The sequence below is a fragment of the Chiloscyllium punctatum genome, chromosome 44, assembly GCF_047496795.1.
Source record: "Chiloscyllium punctatum isolate Juve2018m chromosome 44, sChiPun1.3, whole genome shotgun sequence".
NCBI classification, from domain to species: Eukaryota; Metazoa; Chordata; class Chondrichthyes; order Orectolobiformes; family Hemiscylliidae; genus Chiloscyllium; species Chiloscyllium punctatum.
In genome coordinates, this window is record NC_092782.1 from 40286039 (window position 1) to 40311412 (window position 25374).

Below are 25374 nucleotides of genomic sequence, written 5' to 3' on the forward strand. Positions count from 1 at the left end.
AGCATGACAAAACAAGAGTGAACGTGCGCAAGAGTGAACATGCGAGACAGAACACACGAGAGCAAGAAAGCGTGAAGAGGGATAGTGAACGAGCACGAGAAAGCGAGTGAACACACAAGATAGAGCGAGCGCAAGAGTGCGTGAGAGAGCAAGAGAGTGCGAGAGAGAATGGGCACAAGAAAACGAGTGTGAGAGCAAGCGCGTGAGTGCAAAAAAGAGCATGCATGAGAAAGCACGAGTGTGAAAGACAGCGAGAGCGAAAGACAGCGAGAGCGTGAGTGAGAGAATGCGAGAGAGTGAACACAAGAGAGTGAGCGCAAATGAGAATGAGAGAGCAAGTTAGTGTCAATGAGCGTGAGTGCAAGAGCAAACGAGCAAGCGTAAACAAGCGCGAAAGCAAGCGAATGAGGGCGAGCGCAAGAAAGAGTGGGCACGAGAGAAAACAAGAGGGAGAGGGAATGAGCATGCGCAAGACAGAATGAATACATGAAAGTGCGATAGGGCGCGAGAAAGCTAGAGCGCGGGCATGAGATTGTGAGAGCGCGAGAGTGCACGAAACAGCATGGATGAGAAAGTGCAAGTGAGCACATGCAAGAGGGAGAGCGCGAAAGAGAGCAAGAGCAAAAGAAAGCGCGAGCGTGCGAGAGAGGGCATGCGCACACGAGAGAGCGTGAGAGAGAGCAAGAGACAGAGAGTGAGCGTGCAAGAGAGCATGAGAGAGAGCGTGCGGGTGTGAGCGCGAGAGAGAGCACGAGACAGAGTGCGAGAGAAAGAATGAGTACAAGAAAGCGAGAGTGCAGAAGTGAAACTGCAAGCGCAAGAGCAAGCGCGCGAGAGAGTGCAATTCCGAGAAAGAGAAAGCATGAGCGTAGCTGAGAGGCAGAGAGTGAGTGCGAGAACGAGTGCATGAGAGAATGAGTGCGAGCGTGAGAGCGCGCAAGAGCGAGAGAGAGCGTAAAAGGGACCGCACAAAAGGGACTGAAAGCGAATGAATGGGAGACAGTCCCTTTCGCGCGAGAGGCGAGAGGGAGAGGGGCGAGACAGAGGCGAGAGAAGTGACAGAGAGAGAGGGGGGGGGGGCGTGAGAGAGGGGGGGGAAATGAGAGAGAGGGGAGAGAGTGTGGGGGGGGGGGGGGGGGGAGAGGAAAGAGGGTGAGAGAGGGGAGGGGGCGGCGAGAGAGGGTGGGCAAGAGCAAGAGCACAAGTGACGGAGCGAGAGAGAGGGGGAGCGAGCGCGAGGGGGGGGGGAGGGAGCGTGAGGGGGGGAGGGAGCGCAAGGGGGGGAGGGAGCGCGAGGGGGGGGGGGAGAGGGAGCGCGAGGGGGGGTGAGGGAGCGCGAGGGGGGGGAGGGAGCGCGGGGGGGGTGGGCACGAGAGGGGGGTGGGCGCGAGAGGGGGGTGGGGGCGTGAGACAGAGGGGGGTGAGACAGAGACGGGGGGGGGGGCGGCAAGAGGGGGAGGGCGAGAGTAAAGAGAGGAAAATGAGAGGGGGGTGGCGAGAGAGAAAAAAGACAGGCGAGAGAGAGCGAGACAAGAGCGAGAGCACAAGTGGAAGGGAGGGGACGAGAGAAAGGGGGGGGGAAAATGAGAGGGGGGGAACAAAGAGGGGGGGGAAACGAGAGAGAGGGGCGGGGGGGGGCGCGTGAGATAGATAGGAGAGAGAGAGAGAGAGAGAGAAGGCGCGAGAGAGAGAGAGAAAGCGAGAGGGCGTGAGGAAGTGTGATAGAGAGCAAGAGCGCAAGAACAAGCACGAGAGAGCACACAAAAGGAAGTCAGTGCAAGACAGAGTGCGAGAGAGGGTGCGAAAGGGGAGCATGGTTGCCAGAGCACCGGGGACGGAGGCAAAAGCACCGGGGGAAGAAGGGAACAAGCCAGAGAGAACGAAAGTGTGTGCGAGAGCACGAAATAAATTGGTGGCATCACCAGGATCCTCCTAACTGTGGCATCAAAGCCTCCTTTAAATACCAACCCCAAATGATGCAGATGACAGAAGGACACAGGTGCAGGCCATACTATGGAAGGATGCACCTTCCACATTACTAGCCTGCCAGTTCATTTTCAAGTTTATAATTCTTCAGAAGACACCACCATCTTCAGGCATCTCTACATTCTCTCACATATACATCGGCAACATTCACCTCTTGTTTATTGGCTAAACCTTGCAGAATGTGAAAGGGAAGTCTGTTAGGTATAGGAAATGCTGGATGATTAAAGAAATTGAGGGTTTTGTTAAGAAAAAGAAGGAAGCATATGTCAGGTATAGACAGGATAGATCAAATGAAGAAAGTAGGAGTATACTGAAGAGGGAAATCAGGAGGGCAAAAAGGGGACATGAGATAGCTTTGGCAAATAGAATTAAGGAGAATCCAAAGAGTTTTTACAAATACATTAAGGACAAAAGTGTAACTAGGGAGAGAATAGGGCTCCTCAAAGATCAGCAAGGTGGCCTTTGTGTGGAGCCACAGAAAATAGGAAGTAGACTAAACGAGTGGTATTTTGCATCAGTATTTACTAGGGAAACAGATGGTGATATCTTGCAAAATGCCCAGATTACAGAGGAGGAAGTGCTGGATGTCTTGAAACGGGTAAAGGTGGATAAATCCCCAGGACCTGATCAGGTGTACCCTAGAACTCTGTGGGAAGCTAGAGAAGTGATTGCTGGGCCTCTTGCTGAGGTATTTGTATCATTGCTAGTCACAGGTGAGGTGCCAGAAGACTGGAAGTTGGCTAATGTGGTGCCACTGTTCAAGAAGGGTGATAAAGGACAAGCCAGGGAACTATAGACTAGTGAGCCTGACATCAGTGGTGGGCAAGTTGTTGGAGGGAATCCTGAGGGACAGGATGTACATGTATTTGGTAAAAACAAATGACTGCAGATGCTGGAAACCAGATTCTGGATTAGTGGTGCTGGAAGAGCACAGCAGTTCAGGCAGCATCCAAGTAGCTTCGAAATCGGGCACGTTTGGATGCTGCCTGAACTGCTGTGCTCTTCCAGCACCACTAATCCAGAATCTGTACATGTATTTGGAAAGGCAAGGACTGATTCGGGATGGTCAACATGGCTTTCTGCGTGGGAAATCATGTCTTACGAACTTGATTGAGTTTTTGAGGAAGTAACAAAGAGGATTGATGAGGGCAGAGTGGTATATGTGATCTATATGGACTTTAGTAAGGCGTTCAAAGGTTCCCCATGGGAGACTGATTAGCAAGGTGAGATCTCATGGAATACAGGGAGAACTAGCCACTTGGATACAGAACTGGCTCAAAGGTAGAAGACAGAGGATGGTGGTGGATGGTTGCTTTTCAGACTGGAGGCCTGTGACCAGTGGAGTGCCACAAAGATAGGTGGTGGGTCCTCTACTTTTTGTCATTTACATAAATGATTTGGATGCGAGCATAAGGAGGTACAGTTAATAAGTTTGCAGATGACATCAAAATTGGAGGTGCAGTGGACAGCGAAGAGGATTACCTCAGATTACAACAGGATCTTGACCAGATGGGCCAATGGGCTGAGAAGTGGAAGATGGAGTTTAATTCAGATAAATGCGAGGTGCTGCATTTTGGGAAAGTAAATCTCAGCAGGACTTATACACTTAATGGTAAGGTCCTAGGGAGTGTTGCTGAACAAAGATTCCTTGGAGTGCAGATTCATAGCTCCTTGAAAGTGGAGTTGCAGGTAGATAGGATAGTGAAGGTGGCGTTTGGTATGCTTTCCTTTATTGGTCAGAGTATTGAGTACAGGAGTTGAGAGGTAATGTTACGGCTGTACAGGACATTGGTTAGGCCACTGCTGGAATATGGTGTGCAATTCTGGTCACCTTCCTATCGGAAAGATGTTGTGAAACTTGAAAAGGGTTCAGAAAAGATTTACAAGGATGTTGCCTGGGTTGGACGATTTGAGCTGTAGGGAGAGGCTGAACAGACTGGGGTTGTTTTCTTTGGAGCGTCGGAGGCTGAGGGGTGATCTTATAGAGGATTACCAAATTATGAGGGGCATGCATACAGTAAATAGGCAAAGTCTTTTTCCCTGGGGTCGGGGAGTCCAGAACTAGAGGGCATAGGTTTAGGGGGAGGGAAGAGATATAAAAGAGACTTATGGGGCAACATTCACGCAGAGGGTAGTACGTGTATGTAATGAGCTGCCAGAGGAAGTGGTGGAGGCTGGTACAATTGCAACATTTAAGAGGCATTTGGATGGGTATATGAATAATCGGAAGGGTTTGGAGGGATATGGCCCAGGTGCTGGCAGGTAGAACTAGATTGGGTTGGGATATCTGGTCAGCATCGACGGGTTTGACCGAAGGGTCTGTTTCCATGCTGTACATCTCTATGACTCTAATGTATTGCTTTTTCTTCCATGTACCACCCTTAATTGGATGTGGCTTCAGAAACTGTACCTAATGTTGGGGCCCTAATGGTCTCTGCAAACTTCAACTCATATAAATCACAAGAGATGGAACTGGGATGAAAAAGAGAAAGACAGAATGTGCACAAGTCAGGTTAAGATTGCAGGCAAAGGGTTTTTTTTAATGACTTAATAGGAATGACTCACCGTAGAAAACACTATTTTTAAATTATTTTGACAAAGAACCTCATTTGTGTCAATGTTCTGGATTGTTTGGTTCAAGAGCCAGTGAGTAGTACATCAATATGTGAACACTGAAGTTAATGAGAATGTTGAATGGAGTTTTAATGCAAGTTGATTTTTAGCAATAAAACTTGAATAATAAACAGAAAGTTGCTAGTGTTTATAGATAAATGTGTCACCAGGAATATTCTACTTAGCTTTGCAGAATCACCGAATTTGTACAGTGCAGGAGGCCATTTGGCCTTTCCTGCCTGCATCAGCTCTCTAAACATTTTAACTTAGTGCCAATTTCCTACCATTTCCCCATAACCTGTAAGAGATCAAAGAAGTACCTTTAAACAAACCTTTTCTGGACCTTTGAATGATTTGCCTGAGATTCTAGGGGGCTTGACAGGGCAGATGTAAAGAGGTTGTTTCCCCTTGAGTGTGTCAAAGACCAAAAAACATAATCTCAGAATAAGGGGTTCCCATTTAAGAGACAAGAGAGAATTTCTTCTCAGAGGCTAGAAAATCTATGGAATTCTTTACAACAGAGTGCTGTCATGGCTGAGTCATTAAGAATATCCAAGGCTGTTGACAGACAGATTTTTAATCAGTAAGGAAATCAAAGAGTATTATAGGAAAACAGAGTTGAAAATGATCAGATCAGCCATGATCTAATTGAATGGCAAAACAGATATGGTGGACCAAATGGCCACCTTCTGCTCCTATGTCTTATGTATTTGCTGCAGAGGAAGATAGTTGGCTGAGAAGATACTTTATTTACTGACTTCTGTTTTCTCTTGACACACTTTTTGGCCAGCCAAGCTTTCATTTTTGTTTGCTTCTTGCATGCCTTTCCATATAGCCAGTTTCCAGAGGTCATGATCATTAGCAACTGCCTCCCTGCTCTCACAGTTAACGTCTACCATGTTCATAACTTGCTTTAAGCTGGTCTTGTAGCAGAGTTGGACACCTTCAAGGCCGTGATCTAGTGATCAGTTCAACTGAAGGTCTTTGGGAATGGGGCTGTCTTCTATCCACTGAATGTACAAATGTTGTTAGCTTCGCAGTGAGGGTATGCTAATGGAATTACCACATTCCAAATCTTATTCTTGGTGTATTTTGGCAGGAAAATTTGAAACAGCCAAGGTGAAAACAGTTCTGCCTCTTCCCCTGTCTTAATATATATTGCCCAGGTTTTGCTAGTGTCGAAGTGCACCAACGATGCAGATTTAGTAGCCTTGCAGTCTGGTGTTCTCAGCAGCTTTTAAAATGAGTCGATTTCATCAAGTAACAGATCACTGATGATTGTGGAAACTAAATACATGTACTATCAACAAGGCTCTATATCACATCATCAGTGCTGACTGGTTAGACCACAACGTTTGTCTTTTTGACACAGAGGCATGAGAGAGTCTGTCCATTTCCTGAAGGTGTTGCTGATTCTAGACTGCTAGTGTGGCATCATCAGCATTGCACAATTCTCTGATGGTGCACCCAGGTCTTAGAACTCAGACAAGCAAGGCTCAACAGATTTTGGATATTGCTGGTATGTACATAGGCATCTTCAATGGGTGTACCAAAAGATATAAATTAGCAAAACATGAGAAAAATGTGCCAAATATGGTGTAAGTGTACCAAATATGGTGTAAGTACAAGAACACAAATCTGTTTAACCTTCCTGAAGATATCAAAGTGCTCAGATGTTGACCATAGAGTTAGAGTCAGAGTCAGTTGACCTGGTCATGGAGAAAGGTCGCACTGAGCACTTTGGTGGGCATCCAATATTCTCCAACAGCTTAAACAGAGCATTTCTACTGACACGTTGAATGCTTTGGTGAGATTATTGAAGGATGCTGCCTGACCTGCTGCGCTTTTCCAGCAACACATTTTCAGCTGAGATTATTGAAGGCAACATATAGTGTTGTCCTTTGTTGATGGCATTTCTGTCGCTGTTGTATAGAGAAAATCAAGTCAATTGTAGATTTTATAATCTGAAACTACACCAGGATCCTAGATAGAAGTATTATCCAGGACCTAGTCTGACAATTGCAACACAGGCAAATATTTTCTGCAAATACATTTCCCACAAAACTCTGCAGGGCGATGCATCTACCATTGTTGCAATCGGTCGTCAGCCCCATTCTTGGATTGGGTCATGATCTTTACATCATGCATATCCAATGGCACTGTACTCTCCTCCAGCAAAGACACAGATTTACGCAGATGTTGCAGCAGTGCTCGTTTCTCATGCTTAATGGAGTTCAAGCACCATAGCCTGAGCGTACCTGGCATTTAGCTCAAGCAAATCAGGCAGGTTTTCTATGGTGTCTAGTACTTCAGTGAGGATTGCTCTAGAGTACAACCTAAAGTTATATTTCACCCATTTCTCCAAGGATTTATTGTTTTTGGTGGTGACCATCCCTGCGCTTATTTCAATGGAGCAGTTGTTTTCTTTGTTGATGGACTGGCGCTTTTTTTTTCCATTCTGTGATGAAGGACATCTGGATATTCGAGCAAATTGTAACAAGGAACTACTGGTGCACTACTTAGTAGCATGTTGGACTTGATTCTAAGCAGCTTTTAGCACATAGAGACTGTTGTTGTGGTTCTGTTCGCCGAGCTAGGAATTTGTGTTGCAGATGTTTCGTCCCCGGTCTAGGTGACATCCTCAGTGCTTGGGAGCCTCCTGTGAAGCGCTTCTGTGCTGTTTCCTCCGGCATTTATAGTGGCCTGTCTCTGCCGCTTCCGGTTGTCTGTTTCAGCTGTCTGCTGCAGTGGCCAGTATATTGGATCCAGATCGATGTGCTTATTGATTGAATCTGTGGATGAGTGCCATGCCTCTAGGAATTCCCTGGCTGTTCTGTTTGGCTTGCCCTATAATAGTAGTGTTGTCCCAGTCGAACTTATGTTGCTTGTCATCTGTGTGTGCAATTTCATCCACAGATGCCTAAAGGAAAGACAACGGAATGAGGACATGCCACAACCCAAAGGACTAGCCACGTTACCATACATCAAGAACATTTCTGAACTGACAGCCAGACTACTACAACCACTAGGACTCATAACAGCATACAAACCAACAGCCACTCTCAGACAACAACTCACCAGAACGAAGGACCCGATACCCAGCATGAGCAAAACCAACACCAACGTAGTGTACAAAATCCCATGCAAGGACTGCACAAACCATTACATAGGACAAACAGGAAGACAGCTAACGATCCGTATCCATGAACGCCAACTAGCCACGAAACGACACGACCAGCTATTCTTAGTGGCTACACACGCAGATGACAAGCAACAAGAGTTCGACTCGGACAACACTACTATTATAGGACAAGCCAACCAGAGGACAGCCAGGGAATTCCTAGAGGCATGGCACTCATCCACAGATTCTAATCAACAAACACATTGACCTGGACCCAAGATACTGGCCACTGCAGCGGACAGCTGGGACGGACAACCGGAAGCGGCAGAGACAAACCACTATAAATGACAAAGGAAACAACACAGAAGCGCTTGACAGGAGGCTCCCAAGCACTGAGGATGTCACCTAGACTGGGGACGAAACGTCTGCAACACAAATTCCCAGCTCGGCGAACAGAACCTCAACAACTAGCACCCGAGCTACAAATCTTCTCACAAACTTTGAACATCGAGACTTCTTAGATCACATCCTCCCCTACAGTTAATCTGAACAGAATTTTTAAATTCAATGACAGGTTCTATCATAGTGATGTTAGTCTTAAACCAGTCAAGAATTTTTCACTCTTCCTTCCCATATGTTCAGAATACAGTGCTACAGTATATTCAATTTCACTTCTGCACTTTACAAGGAAATACAAAGTGCACCTGTTCAACTGAGCCAAGAAACTGTCAAATTTTATCTGATAGGAAACATGGCATTGTTATGCAAATGGTATTTCTGCTTTGAACAGAAAAAAGGGGTATATCCTAAGCTTGTTGCATTAGAATCAACTATGATATAGATACATGTGACAAGAATACTTCTCAGACAGCCATATCTGATGCACAGATTTAGCAGAAAGTGAGGACTGAAGATGCTGAAGATCAAAGTTGAAAAATATGGTGCTGGAAAAGCACAGATCAAGCAGGATCTGAGGAGCAGGAGAATCAATGTTTCAGACATAAGGGCTTATGCCCAAAACATCAATTCTCCTGTTCCTCTGTTGCTGCCTGACCTGGTGTGCTTTGCCAGCGCCATACTTAGAGGGCGATGCTCAGATTCATTTGGTGCCAATGTTCAATCTTGGACTTCTCCAGGACATCTTGTGACATGACTTATTCTGAAAGAAGGAGCGAGTTACATGAAGCTCATGGCAGCATAGTTCAGCAATCTATGCCAATTTCAGTTCGCTGTCCCAGGCCATGATGTGCAAAGCTGAATGGCCACGCCTCATTTTCTGCGACCAGTCAGGCACTGAAATCTGCCAGTACATAAAGATGTTCTCACTTAGGAATTCAATTGATAGCTGAATAGCTTCAGCTCCTTACAAAATTGGACTTTTACCACTGTAGCGGATAACAAAGTTAGAATGTAGTTTCTCATGAAGTTAACTGGCCTTCTTCAACCAAGGAGTGAATGGTGTGGACATATTTTGAACCATTTGTGGGGACTTCAATTATTTGTGAACTCCTTAAAACAAAAACTACACCTTGCTCAAACCTTGTTTGAACTTTTCCCTCATCAGATAAATGTTTAATACTTTCCTTTCAGCGATCTGTATTCGGCAAGCTTGATTTCTTATATGGAAGCAATATCAGTAGGCAGTTTAGACAAAATTGCCATAAATTTCATGTCTTGAGCACATTATAAACCAACTGCAAGTCATCTGTCAAGCCCATGCAGCTGGTCCCGACATTTGAGTTTGCCAGTTGAGTTAGTATCTTCTTGCTACTCATTTGTTTGGCTAACACAATGGATTCCTTCCACATATTGAATGCACACTTTGAGCACCTATTATAGCAGGTAGACAATGGAAGGTCAGCACCTAAGTGGTCAGGGGCTGATCAGTGGGACATAACTGGCAAAGAGCGCATATACTACAGCTATTCTAGTTGAAAGGACCATTAAGTTGGGTTCATCACTCATGGGAGGTTCTCCTTTCCAAATTCTCCAACTAGGTTTAAAGGAATACAAAGCATAATGTATAAACCTATGACCTCCAGGTGGTGGAGGTCATAGGTTCGGAAGGTATTGTCTGAAGAACCTTAGAGAAATTCTGCAACACATCTTGTAACTCCTGCACACTATTGGTACTGAGAGTTAGTACTGTAAAGACTGCATGTTTGTGGACGTTTTGATGGGCTACTTTATCTTATAATGAAACTTCACTCGTGTTTTTGGAATTGCACTCATCCAGCCAAGTGCAGAGTATTCAATCACACCCAACTTCTGGCTTGCAGATTGTGGAGTCAGGTGGTGAGTTATTCATTTCAAGCTTCCTAGGTGCTAGCCTACTCTTGTAGCCACCAGTTTTTTGTGGCTATTCCAGTTCAGTTTCTCATCTGTGGTAACCTCAGGATGTAGACAATGGGGGATTCAGTGATGGTAAAACTAATGCCATTAAAATGTCAAGGGATGATAAGCAGATTCTCTCTGTTGGATACAGTCACTGCCTGACATTTGTGTGGCGAGACTATTACTTGCCATTTTTCAACCCAAATCTGGATGTTTTCCAGATTCAGCTGCAGTTGGACATGGACTCCAAAATTGCAAGTGGTGATCATCATTGTACAGTCATCAGCAAATATCCCCATTTCAGACTTTATGATGGAGGGAAAGGTCACTGAAGTAGCTGAAGATGGTCGTGCAAAAAAAAAAAAGACCTTGAGGAAGTGTCACAGATAACAGGCCATCGTTTTCCAGCAGGGAATTTGAGTATTTCTTAAGGTCAAATGGTATTTGGTCATATAAGGACTGCACCACACCATCAATCATCCAAAAGTCTGGCAGAAAGACCAGTCCAAACATTGAAGGCAGCCTTAAAGAAACAGCCTACAACTTCTCTTGATACTAAAGTATCTCAGTTCCTGTTGGATTGTAGGACCACCCCTCACACCTACAGAGGCAGCTGCAGCAGAGTTGCTAATGGGGAGACAACTCTGCACCAATCTTCCAGGATGTGAATGCATGTAGATAGATATACACACACATTTTATAATATACACACATTGTATATATAAATATACAAAGTATTTGTGTGTATATATGAATGTATAGGTGTGCGTGCGCAAAAAGGTGAAATGGCATCAGAAATGCCAATGCCAGACACAAGATTCCACCAAGCGAGAGACAGCTTACTTCAGGGGACAAAGTTTGGTGTAGGAACCACGGGAATGGCTCTGTAAGGTTAAGGAGCACGGTCACAGGGTCAGGTCCAGTGACATTTAAAAGTTCTGGTATGTACAACAGTCCTGAAGAAACACGTGGACCATATGAAAGCTGCAAACTTGTAAACTATGCTGGAGCAAAACATGCTCAGCTCCTCCAGTGCCTTTCCGACTGTTGCAGGGCCTGTGGGCTCTCCCAAACTGAGATCCAACATGGTCATGCTTGAGGATGTAGGCCAGTTCTCTTTCATAGCTCCTCCTGGGACCTTCTAGCATCAGATCAGGTTCTTCCAACTCTGCTTCTGATGAGAGTGGCATGTAACACACAGTAGCTCAGCTCTTGCACCCAGACCATCTCTGAAATTTTTTCGTTCATCTCTTCAGTTGGCATGGTCATGCTGGATCTTGCCACCTCAATGCCTTTGCCACCTGAAGAGATGAACAAAAAAAATTTCAGAGATGGTCTGGGTGCAAGAGCTGAGCTACTGTGTGTTACACGCCACTCTCATCAGAAGCATAATTGGAGGAACTTGATCTGATGCTAGAAAGTTCCAGGAGAAGCTATAAAAGAGAGAACTGGCCTACATCCTCAAACTCAGAGGGAGGGATTTAGTGATTATAACCAGGTCAGCCAGGTGGATCTCATAAGAGTTCCTTGAATGGGACTGTTAACCTGGCTCAAATGAAGAGAAATGTCCAATAGCGTATGCATCCAAGACTTTGGCTAATGCAGAGCATAAATACGCCCAGATAGACAAAGAGGTTGGTGATCATAGTTGGAAGCACCAAGTTTCCACCCATACCTTTTACAGATGTAAATTTGTAATAATAATGGACTGCAAACCCCTGTTAGGTCTACTTAAAAGAACACAAGGAGTGTCACCCATAGCTTCAGGTGAAATTCAGTGGTGGGTTCTCATATTAAGTGAGTATAATTATAAGTTGGAACGCCGTCTGGGAGGCCAAGTAGCAAATGCAGATGCGTTGAGCCCCCTCCCACTGGCAGATACATCAACTGTGGTATTGCTACTTAAAGGGTCTATAATGGTTTTGAATTTTCTGAATGCACTTCCAGTCACAGCTGACAATATCAGACTTTGCACACAGAAAGTTCCAGTCCTGACAAAACTGAAACAGCTCATGGTGATGGAGGAAACTAGGCCAACACAACCAGAACTGAAACTTCTTTGGATCCAGACAGACCAGATCATAGTAGAAATCAGCGTATTATTACGGGGAGCAAGAATGATTGTCCCAAGCAAAGATCACTGCCAGATACTGGCTAATTCCACCAGATTCATCCAGTGGTTTCCAAAATGAAGATGCTGGTGAGAACTTATGTCTGGTGGGCAGGATTGGTTACAGAAATAGCCGCATTGGTGGGGCAGTGGCCAGAGTGCCAACAAGGACAAAAGTTACCGCTTGTAGCTCTTCCACATTTGAGAGAACAGCCAGGTAAACTCTGGACTCTGTTACATGTTGACTATGCAGTTGACTTTCATGGGCTGAATGTTCTTAGTCATTGCAGACACCTACTCAAGGTGACTGGATGTGCATTCTTCACCACTAAGTAACTCCAGAGGCCGGTATCCCATCAAGTCACCTTTTATTTACACGTGGAAAGTCCATGACACTGATCCAGCTTCCTCAGAGCCAGCTCTCAGGTGAAAAGAACCTCCAACACTCCTGCTTATAATGGTCAGCCAGGGCCTGATGGACCAGGTTAACAGCCCCAGTCACAGAACGCATAATCTAGGAGGTCCACCTAGTTAACGGTGTAACAATCACTTCAATAACCATCTTCCTTTGAAAGCATGCCTGGCACAATCAGTGGAGAGTATCCCCAATTTCTAGTGACTCCAGTCTTACTAGGGTTCCTTGATACCACATTTGGTCAAATGTAGCCTTGATAGCAGGAGCAGTCATTCTCATGGAATTCAGCAGGAGAAAATGAAGACTGTAGATGCTAGAGATCAGAGTCGAGAATATGATGCTGGAAAAGCACAGCAGGTCAGGCAGCAGGAGAATTGATGTTTCAGGCATAAAACTTTGATCAGAAAATTTTCCTGATGAAGGGCTTATGCTCAAAACTCCAATCCTTCTACTCCTCAGATGCTGCCTGACCCACTGTGCTTTTCCAGCACCACACTCTTGACTCATGGAATTCAGCCCTTTTGTTCATGTTTCCATTAATATTGTATTGGGAGTTAAGTGATGAGTGATCCAGCCAGAACTAAGCTGGATATCACTGAGGTTATTGCTAAGCAAGTACTGGTAGCACTAGTGATAAAACCTTCTATCATGTTATTGATGATCAAGCGCAAACTGATGACACAGTAACTTGCCAGGTTGAACTTGTCCTGGAGTGAACAGGACAAATCTGGGCATTTTTTCCACACTGTTTAATAGATAAAACTTCAGTGACTCTTTATCAGAACTGCTGAGACATGCTTCCATGAGAATAACCATGCCTAGTCTACAGGACAGTTCTCCCAATTTTGACACTAGCTCCCAAAGGACAGCAGGAAAGATTGTGCAGAGTCAACAGGAATGTGCTTCTGAGTTGACATCAGATGGTTTGTCCGGTTTCCTTCCTATTTCTCTTTCTAGTGGTTCATCCAACTGAATAGATTGCTGTGCCATTTCAGAGGGCAGCAATAGAGAGTCAACTGTGTTGCTGTGGGGCTAAGCTTTGCCCTGAAATGTGCACAAGGAAGTGAAGCCATTCATCCATGACTGGGATTTTGTTGCAGGAGTGTGTCCTGATAACAGTCAGCCAAACCGCCTCAGATTCCTCTAACATTTAAGCTCTGGTCTATGAGGAGGCAAGACGGAGGGCTTACCAATGAGAGACTGCGTACTGACAGAGATCCATACATATTTGGCTCTCTTTTTTGCTTTGATTTTAGCCAGCAACAAAAGGCTGAAAACAAGTAGCAAACTAGCACAGAAAAGCAGAAAGCATACCAACTCTCTTCATCTACACATTAGACACATTACATTAACCATATATACCTTCCACACGTCCACTTACAGTGGAAGCGTAAACTGTGCTGGCAGCCAGTGTTTCAGAATGGCTCAGGTAAACAACTTCCCAAGATGGGCACAGGAGCTCCTGGTGGATCAAGTCCAGAGAAGGAGCCTAGTTCACTTCCTGCAAGATCAGGTCTCCTCTCCTGGGTCTATTGTCCCATTCCTTTCAATTTGTCGGTCGCTGAGGATCACAAATCAAGATCCCCAAGAGGAGGGTATTCCATTTCACAATTTTTTTAAAAATAAAGACAGTCAATAAGGTGGACAAGCATAGGTAAAGTCCTAAGAATGCCAATTAAAAATTGTTGTGAAGTGTTGTTGAAATTTTGAAAAACTGTCCCATAAAGTCATCCAACATTTATCAAAAGTATTCTATAAAATGCAGTCCAATAGCAAGTGAACAGTGAAAGCTAAGCATAGCTTCAAGCAGTGATGAAAATCCTCAGCATTAATCTATTTATTCCTGTTCCAGCAGATGCTGATAGGAGAGGACATTTATTGACTTACCAGTGAACAAAGTGGTGATAAACAATGCATTTCCCTCAATACAGTATAAATATTGACAGCCAAAACTATGTGTTCATGTTTTGGAGGCAGCATAAATAAGGCAATATTTATACTGAAACATGCTACAAACTCAGCCAACTACACTCAAAATGGTTATGTAGTTTTTTTGCAGTTTTAAGATGGCAATTTTATTGTCAATGATACAATTAAAAATCCTTTGGACAACCATTCCTAAAACATACCAACTCATTGACCAAGATGCTGCCACTTAATGTTTTGGTGGGGGGATTACAGATAGTTAATGGTTGCATTTGTTGACAGTATCAATAAATGTACCTCCAACTGTGTGCGTGGCAGGATCCTCATGTGGGGTTCAATCCTCAACTACAGAACAGGGGAAGGAAGACTGCGCATCTCACATTGTAAAGTTGGAAGGAGGCTTCAATGGCAAGGTGCTCTTGTTGTTGTGGTTTTACATATTAATAAAAGCTGGCCTCAACCTGTCAAAATTGAGACAAATTCTGGCATCCAAAAGATTCACCAACACTGTCACACTCTGAATTCTATCAGAATCTGCTTGTCAAATCTCATTGCAGAAATTCAAGTTGATGTCATCCTCAAATCAAGGAACAACCACTGTCACCAACAAAACACAATTACAGCTTAAGAGCCCACCTTTGCCATTTCTAAACCACTATGTTATGGAGTAAATAGCCCCAATGAACTGAAATTAAAATCAAAGCTTTTAAAAGGATTAAAAATAAAATTAACAGGAATTTTTGCACCAGAAGATTAAAAATCTCTCATTAAATTGAAAGACAGTAAAATATTGTATCAAATGAGTGAGCTATGGTATATTTCCAACACCTAAAAAAGGGAAGAGGAAAGGGATTTAAAACTGATAAAATAACTTGGATTTCCAAACTCTGATAGACCTTTCTTTTTAATATTTCAACATTGCCAAGCATGACTCTGCTTGAATTAATCATTCTACTTTCAAGTAAAACACTTAAATGTTACGGGATAATTACAGCACATACTAATTATACAACTGGCATCTCCCATATAAATCTCACAGAGAAGTTCAGTTTCTTCTACCAGCATAGCAAGTTCAGAAAGTTCAGGTTTGGTTTGTTTATAATCACAAATTATATTTTTTTTCTGTTTTCTTAGTGAATCAATTGGAGATATTAAGCCACATATGAAATGATACTAGTAGTTTTCTAACATAACTACTACAGCAAGTGCTGAAATCCAAGATTGCAAATGATGCCTTTATGATTTTGTTTTTGTTTAATCCTATGAATCCAAGAATAATAACAGCAATGTCCAACAGGAAAGCAGTAGCCAGCAACAGGAGATAAAAACGTACAGCTGTAATGTAGCAAAATATCCTGAAGATAAGAAATGGGATAACAAGCTCAAGAAGCAGATATTAGAAGGTACTGTAAAACATTTGTCAAAGATTTAGTTCTTACAGAGACACAATAGGGATTATAGGGCCAGAGGAGTTAAGAGAGCCTATAAGGGTCAAGGAGTAATCATGGTACATTAAAAGGTGGGAGGGAAACACATAAGTCCCTGCATTGTACAGATGAAGATTTTAGTGGGGATGGGGGAATTCAGCTGTAGGAGGCTACAGAGATTACAATGGTAACATGAAAGGAAATCAAGGACATTAAACAAGCATCAAAATGTTAAATTCTAAGCTTTGGAAGAAGTAAGGATCAAAGCAGGCCACAAAAGACATGCTAAGCAAGCAACAGAATACAGACAGCTGAATTATTTTCAGTTTAGGGAGGGTGCACGTTTGGAAACCTATTTAAGTTTGGAGGTACAAAGGCATGATGAGCATTCCAACATTAGATGGGCTGTGAAGGGCAGCAGTGGTATACATGTAGCCAATCTTGCTAGTACACTGAAAAGCAGGAGAATTATATTTCTAAAGCATCCCATGGCAACACTCAAACATTTTCATGTATAAGTTGTATTTATATAGCACATCCAACATAGCAAACATTCCAAGATGCTTCAAAGGAGTATTATCAAACAAAAACTGAATCACTGAGATCCTAACAGGTGATGAAAAGAGGGGTCACTAAGGGTTTTAGGACTCACTCTACGCAGAGGAGAAGTTTAAAGAGAGCATTATAGACAGTTAATGGTTGCATTTGCCAATATTGTCAACAAATGTACCCCCAATTGTGTGCTGCAAATCCAATAAATTAGGATACTACAAATATCAATTTAATTAATGATCACTGTAATTTGTTTTTGTTGGTTTAGGAAGAATACTGGTCAGATAAAGAGATGAATTCCCCAATGCATAATGTCAAGAGCGCTCTGGTATGATTTTAAATAAGTAATAAGTATCCACCTGAATAACTGAAACACGAGTTAAGATCTCATCAGGCTAAAGTGAAATGTTTAGCAGGTTAGGCATATATCTTTTAGAATTTAGAAGATTGAAAGATCTTTTTGAAACATAAAAGATTCTGAGGTGGCTTGGCAGGGTAAATACTGAAAGGGTATTCCTCTCTTGGGGGATTCTAGATCTAACTGGCAGAGTTTCAAAATGACAAGTCTCTCATTTAAGACAGAGGAAGGAGTTTCTTCTCTGAACGGTTTATCTTTGAAATTCTCTTAGAGAACAGTGAAGGCTGGGTCATACAATATATTCTAGACTATTAGATAGAATTGGGATTGACATTCAAGCATTTTTGTGGACAGGCAGGACAATAGAATCAGGAGCATAATCAGCCATGAATAAATGGACAATCTTGAGGAGCCAAATGGCCTATTTTTATTCCTCTTGCCTATTTTAGAGGTACAGCTCTTAATGTATTTTCCTCAACACTGCACGAATATTAGCAGTCAGAACTATATGATTATGTTTTGAAGGTGGCAAAAATAAGGCAATATTTACACTGATAAATATACGACAAACTCAGCCAGCTACATTCAGCTATTGTTTGATGCCATTGTTAAACCCCACAAAATGATTTGGATAATTCAGAAGCAAAAACGTCAAATAGGTTAAGTGATTTGGATTATAATGTTTATTATGCTTCATTTCTAAATTACAGGTACTATAATGAAATGTATTATTCCCTCTATATTCAATTTAATATTGACTGCATGGAAATGAGCCCCTTTATTACTCCAACCCATCTTCTCATGTATCAAAGAGATGCCTGGCTACTTATTTTGAAAATCCTCTCGAGAGAATTGAAGTTAGCTGCCAAAACATAAAAACAAAATCTCAAAAGCAATATTCAAAAAGAAACAAAACAAAACACCAAAAGGATTAAGTTGAAACGTTATGAAATTAAGAACTGAGGTACTACGGAAGTAAGTGCACAAATTTACCAAGATTAACATGCAAAAATCAACAATCAACAGCTTTTGTTTTCAGCACATGACACTTAAATTAACTTTCTAAAATCAGATTTTTCCATTTTTCGCTACAAGTCCTTCTCAAGCCACACACCATCCGGATTTGGAACTATATTGCTCTTCCTTTGCTGTTACTGTGTCAAACTCCTAGAGCTCCCATAATAAGAGCACAGTTCATGCTGTCCATAGACTGCAACAGTTCAAGAAAACAGCCCAGTATCACCCTATTGAGGATAATAAATGTTGACCAAGACAGCAATGCCTACATCTTGTATACAAACTTAAAGGGCAAGGTCCCAATTAATATTAAAACATCACAATATACTACTTAAAGTATTCCACTCATTATGAATGTATTAAGTATTGTTGACCGTAGACATTTTTCCAAACATATAGAATATTCACAATTAGCTGCAATGTTGAGACATCACTGAAATAACTCTATAACTAGTCAACAGCCATTTCTGCATTTAAAAGGAATCCTCCACAACAATAGAAAATGAACTGTTCCCAACATTACCATAGATGGCTGCCAACACAAGACTAAAAAAAAGACTACATGCAAAACTTTAAACTTGTATCATGAAAGCAGTAAACATAATTAAGGTATTGCAATGATTGGAATCAGGAGTAAGTGGATCTCTGACTATGAGATCCTTGATTGGCCCAGGTTAACAACCGCAATCAGTGAGCTCTGGATGACAGATACAAACAGGTCTCCTCAGTCTAGGCTTTGGGCACCCTGATTACAGCCCATCAGCTGTGCACATGTAAATAAAGGATGACTTGGTAACAGGATACCAACCTATGTGTAGTTATTTCAGGTATTATATTCAAGCTATTTATTATTCATAAAAGGTTTTTCTTTAAGTTACTAACTACAGTGTGGCCACTCGCTGCAAGTAAAAAGCAGAAACAAAATTTTAATCGAAAAAACATTAGCAGTAAACATTTGGCAACTGAAGCTACCTCCTAGAAATCACAACAATAAGCTTGCTTCACACGAAGACCCTGATAATTAAGAGACAATAATAAAAAAATTTCTGATCACTATATAGGGCTATTTTTTATTGTGACCTGTTCTTTTTATTCCAATCAAGTTTAATGACCATCAGCTTCATCATGTGCAACAATGAGGAAATTTCACATTTTCAGGAGGCAGCTGGTAATAACATGTTAATTTATGGAGATTAGACTATGTGATACAAGTTTAAAGTGGTACAGGATGCAGTTATGTCCCTATCTCTGGGCCATACTGTCTCAATTCAAGATCCAACTGGCCTGGAGGTATGCTTGAACAGGTTGATTAAAAATAGTTAGAACAGTACCTAAATTTAGCAAGTTTTGAGAAGATTTGTAGCTCAGGCTGAGGTTCTGGATATAAGTTTCCTCGCTGAGCTGGAGGGTTCGCTTTCAGATTTCATCACCATACTAGTATCAGTGAGCCTCTGGTGAAGCACTGGTGTTATGACTCACTTTCATTTTTGTGTTTAGGTTTCCTTGGGTTCGTGGTGTCATTTCCTGTGATGATGTCATTTCCTGTTCTTTTTCCTCAGAGGATGGCAAATGATAGACGTCGGGTTGGAATGCCATGCTTCTAGGAATTCTCGTGTGTGTCACTGTTTGGCTTGTCCTAGGATGGATGTGGTGTTCCAGTCGAAGGAGCGTCCTTCCTCATTTGTATGTAATGATACTAGTGAGAGTGGGTCATGTCTTTTCGTGGCTAGTTGATATGGGCTAATACCTACATTTATCATGGGTCCTGATATTTCTTCATCAGGGTATTACAACCAGTCGCGGGGGAAATTAGCTTCCATTTTTTAACATCCTCTCAGGTGGTCACCACAAATACTTTAGCACATAGCTAACACAATTAAATTAAAATACAATCAACTATATCAAAATAAAAGGAATCCTATGGCTTTCTAAGTGGAAGAAAAATAAAAAAATAAAATGTACTTCTTATAAAACACAACTAACACATACATAAACATAGTTAATAAGTTTACTAAGGGAGGAAGGGACAGCATAATGCAAACTGGAAGGTAAAGCAAATGCAGTTCAAAGTACTTAAGAGTCTTTGAGGAGTTGAATTTTAAACCGGAGTTAGTTGTTCAATTATTGATTCATTCTGCACCCACGGCTAAATTTTGTTGATCGAGTTCTCAATTAATGGTTGTCTCAAATTGCTTTTTCACCAAGCACTGACTTCAAGGTTGAGAGAGACAGGCAAAGAGAATCTTCCAGCTTTTTCTTATCAGTTCTGATTTATTTTTCTCCCTAAGTATTGCTGCTCAAAAACGGTTGCCTGAAATAGTTAGTTTGTGGATTCAGCTTTATGGAATTATTGCTCTTATAAGCTGAAGAATCTGCAGACAACTTTCATCCCTTTCATACAAAAGGTGCCTTCTGTAACAAAGTCAATTTTGACCAATACTTATTTTGTTTACTTATGGTTCCATAAGGGATTGAAAGGTCAGAGCTACAGGGAGAGGCTGAACAGAGTCATAGAGATGTACAGCATGGAAACAGACCCTTCGGTCCAACCCGTCCATGCCGACCAGATATCCCAACCCAATCTAGTCCCACCTGCCAGCGCACGGCCCATATCCCTCCAAACCCTTTCTATTCATTTATCCATCCAAATGCCTCTTAAATGTTGCTAGTGTACCAGCCTCCACCACATCCTCTGGCAGCTCATTCCATATACGTACCACCCTCTGTGTGAAAACATTGCCCCTTTAGGTCTCTTTTCCACACTGTAGGAATCTAATCTAAATCTTTCCCCTCTCACCCTAAACCTATGCCCTCTAGTTCTGGACTCCCCGACCCCAGGGAAAATACTTTGCCTATTTATCCTATCCATGCCCCTCATAATTTTGTAAACCTCTAAGGTCACCCTCAGCCTCCGACACTCCAGGGAAAACATCCTCAGCCTGTTCAGCCTCTCCCTGTAGCTCAGATCCTCCAACCCTGGCAACATCCTTGTAAATCTTTTCTGAATCCTTTCAAGTTTCACAACATCTTTCCGATAGGAAGGTGACCAGAATTGCACACCATATTCCAGCAGTGGCCTAACCAATGTCCTGTACAGCCGTAACATTACCTCTCAACTCCTGTACTCAATACTCTGACCAATAAAGGAAAGCATACCAAACGCCTTCTTCACTATCCTATCTACCTGTGACTCCACTTTCAAGGAGCTACAAACCTGCACTCCAAGGTCTCTTTGTTCAGCAACACTCCCTAGGACCTTACCATTAAGTGTGTAAGTCCTGCTGAGATTTGCTTTCCCAAAATGCAGCACCTCGCATTTATCTGAATTAAACTCCATCTGCCACTTCTCAGCCCATTGGCCCATCTGGTCCAGATCCTGTTGTAATCTGAGGTAACCCTCTTCGCTGTCCACTGCACCTCCAATTTTGGTGTCATCTGCAAACTTACTAACTATACCTCCTTATGCTCGCATCCAAATCATTTATGTAAATGACAAAAAGTAGAGGACCCAGCACCGACCCTTGTGGCACTCCACTGGTCACAGGCGTCCAGTCTGAAAAACAACCCTCCACCACCACCATCTTCTACTTTTGAGCCAGTTCTGTATCCAAATGGCTAGTTCTCCCTGTATTCCATGAGATCTAACCTTGCTAATCAGTCTCCCATGGGGAACCTTGTCGAACGCCTTACTGAAATCCATATAGATCACATCTACCCCTCTGCCCTCATCAATCTTCTTTGTTACTTCTTCAAAAAACTCAAGTTAGTAAGACATGATTTCCCATGCACAAAGCCATGGTGACTATCCCGAATTAGTCCTCGCCTTTCCAAATACATTTACATCCTGTCCCTCAGGATTCCCTCCAACAACTTGCCCACCACCGAGGTCAGGCTCACTGGTCTATAGCTCCCTGGCTTGTCCTTACCACTCTTCTTAAACAGTGGCACCACGTTAGCCAACCTCCAGTCTTCCGGCACCTCACCTGTGACTATCGATGATACAAATACCTCAGCAAGAGGCCCAGCAATCACTTCTCTAGCTTTCCACAGAGTTCTAGGTTACACCTGATCTGGTCCAGGGGATTTATCCACCTTTAACCCATTTCAAGACATCCAGCCCTTCCTCCTCTGTAATCTGGACATTTTGCAAGATATCACCATCTATTCCCTACAGTCTATATCTTCCATATTCTTTTCCACAGTAAATACTGATGCAAAATATTCATTTAGTATCTCCCCATTTTCTGTGGCTCCACACAAAGGCCACCTTGCTGATCTTTTAGGGGCCCTATTCTCTCCCTCGTTACCCTTTTGTCCTTAATATATCTGTAAAACCCCTTTGGATTCTCCTTAATTCTATTTGCCAAAGCTATCTCATGTCCCCATTTTGCCATCTTAAGTATACTCCTACTTCCTTTATACTCTAAGGATTCACTCGATCCATCTGTCTGTACCTGATATATGCTTCCTTCTTTTTCTTAACTAAACCCTCAATTTCTTTGGTCATCCAGCATTCCCTGTAGTTACCAGCCTTCCCTTTCACCCTGACAGGAATATACTTTCTCTGGATTCTTGTTATCTCATTTCTGAAGGCTTCCCATTTTCCAGCCGTTCCTTTACCTGCGAACATCTGCCTCCAATCAGCTTTTGAAAGTTCTTGCCTAATACCGTAAAAATTGGCCTTTCTCCAATTTAGAACTTCAACTTTTAGATCTGGTCTATCCTTTTCCATCACTATTTTAAAACGAATAGAATTATGGCCACAGGCCCCAAAGTGCTTCCCCACTGACACCTCAGTCACCTGCCCCGCCTCATTTCCCAAGAGTAGGTCAAGTTTTGCACCTTCTCTAGTAGGTACATCCACATACTGACTCAGAAAATTGTCTGGTACACACTTAAGAAATTCCTCTCCATCTAAACCTTTAACACTATGACATAGGGCAGGGCTTTTTGTCCCTGGCACTTCAGAGACTCAGGAGTGACCCTGTAGAGGTTTATAAGCAGCATGGAAAATGTGAATAGCCAAGATTTTTCTCCCAGGGTAGGGGAGTCCAAAATTAAGAGGGCATAGTTTTAAGGTGACCAGGGAAAGATCGAAAATGGACCTGAGGGGCCAATTTTTTTTTAAAAACAGAGGGTAGTGCGTGTATGGAACAAGCTGCCAGAGGAAGTGGTGGAGGCTGATACAACTGTAACATGTTTTTTTAAAAAGCATCTAGATGAGTACATGAATGGGAAGGGCTTAAAAGGGATACAAATCAAATGCTGGCAACTGGTACAAGATTGGTTTACAATATCTGGTTGGTTTAGATGAGTTGTATCAAAGGATCTGTTTCCGTGCTGTGTAACTCTATGACTCTATCAGCTTGGTTCAACCCAATCAGATAATTATAGTTGCCATTTGAGGTCAGTATTTGTCAAAGTCACTTTAGTCATTAGGGTTCCAGCATTAAATTCAGGTGATGACATTTAAATATTGATTGTTCATTTTTACTCCAATCAAAATCAAGGGGCCAACTTAAAATATTTACTTCCGTCTACCCATCCATCCACTTTGTGGGTGAATAATGCAAAGTTTTAAAAAGGTAGGTAGAGTATTCTTAAAGCAGTCCATTCACAAAAAACTTCTATCATTTAGAATAATGAGCTAGTCAAATTTTTCATATGCAGATATTTGGTTCCTTGATTTAAATTTGCTCTTATTGATGTAGATTCAGTAAGTGTGAATATTGTGCTTCAAAGTTCATATCCATAGGAAAATTAAACTGCCTTCCCATGCTCTTAACTTCAAATTTCAAGCTTTTTGACCTCAAGGTAGGGCCAAAGCATCTGAAAACTCTGCCAGCAAGTGGGAATACCAGGAGATAATAATATACAGAATACAAATAGTGGAAAATAATTAGCAATTTTGCAACATAGAAAAATAATATTAAGTTGCTTGAGTTTTAAAATGAAACATACACAATTAAGACAATTCCTGATAATTACAATTACTGCCTCCAGATATTGTCAGCTGTGACTGGAAGGGTATCCAGAAAATCCAAAATCGTTTTATAGATCCTCCCTTTGGCAGTACCACCGGGTGTGTATTTGCTAATGGGAGGCAGCTCAATGCATTGGCATTTGCTACTCAGCTTCCCAGATGGTGTTCCAACTTGTAATTGTATGCACTTGGTGTTAGAATTCACTGCTGGATTCAGCTTAAAGCTATGGGCAGTACTGACTTGTCCTCTTTAAAGATGACCTAGTAGGGGCTTGTGGTCAATTATTATGATAAAATTAAGTCAGTGAAGATATTGGTGGAACTTTCTGACTCCAAATACATCCGTCAAACCTTCTTTCTCTATTGGAGCATATTTATGCTCTGCAATAGTCAATGTCCTGGACGCATACACTACTGGGCTTTCCTCTCCATTGGGCCACCTATGAGCTAATACTACCCTGATGCCATATGGCAAACCATCGCATGTCAATACCAGATCTCACTAGGGATCATAGTGTACTAACACCTTACAGGACGATAGCTGTTTCTTCACTTCACTGAAAACTTTGGCTTTACTTTGTGATCATTTCCAAGGCTGACCCTTTTTAGGAGTTGGTGCAAAAAGTACCAGGATAGGGGTCAGATTATGTATGAAGTTTGCATAATAATTTACTGACCCAAGGAAAGACCCAAGCTCCTGGACAGACCTGGGAGCCAGGGCACCTTTGGTCACCCTCATTTTGTCTTCCGTCAGGTATAACTCAACCTTGTCAACTCTATTCCACATAAATCATTTGAGAGGGGAACTGGAACACACATTTTTCTATTATTTAGGCATATGCCCATCTCGGAAAAATGTCCAAGGACTATGTCGAAGTTCTCAAAGTGTTCTTTATTATCTTCCCCGTTATTAGCACGTCATCTAAATAAATGGCAACCCAAGGTAAACTTTGCAATTTTTTCCCCATCATCTGCTGAAATATTGAATATGCTGATGATTCTCCAAACAGTAATCTTATATTCTGGTACAAACCCAGTGGGTATTTAATTGCAGCATACTTCTGGGAATCTTTGACTAAATGCAATTCCAAGTAACCGTGGTTCATGCCAGCTTCGTGAAGAACAGTCCCCCCTCCCAGCTTTGCATATACATCTTCCATCCGAGGAACTGGGTACTTATCCAGCTGTGAAACATAGTTTACCCTTGTTTTGAATGCCCACAAAAGGTGAACCAATCTGTTGAGCTTCAGAATGGTATGATTGGTGTTGCCTATTCCGCAAATTGGACTGGCTTGATTCCTTAGCTTTCCAGCCTGATTTCCACCTCTCCTTGTAGGGCAAATGTCACAGGGTGAATCTAGGAGAATCGTGGAATTTCTTCCTGATCAACATGCAAGAGGGCCTTGGCTCCTCTGATAGTCCCTAGACCTTCCTGGAAGACCTCCGATTTGATTTAATTTATTGCAGTCTCATATACCTAAGTACAGTGAAAAGCTTTGTTTTGCAAGCAGTACAGCCAAATCATAGTAAAC

The 25374-nt window shown here is 42.4% G+C and overlaps 1 protein-coding gene across 6 annotated transcripts in view; it reads right to left on the reverse strand.

Moving 5' to 3' along the window:
- LOC140466907 (SRSF protein kinase 2-like) overlaps window positions 1-25374 on the reverse strand; it is a 220224-nt gene that overhangs the window by 149126 nt on the left and 45724 nt on the right. The gene's annotated exons all lie outside the window — the stretch shown is intronic.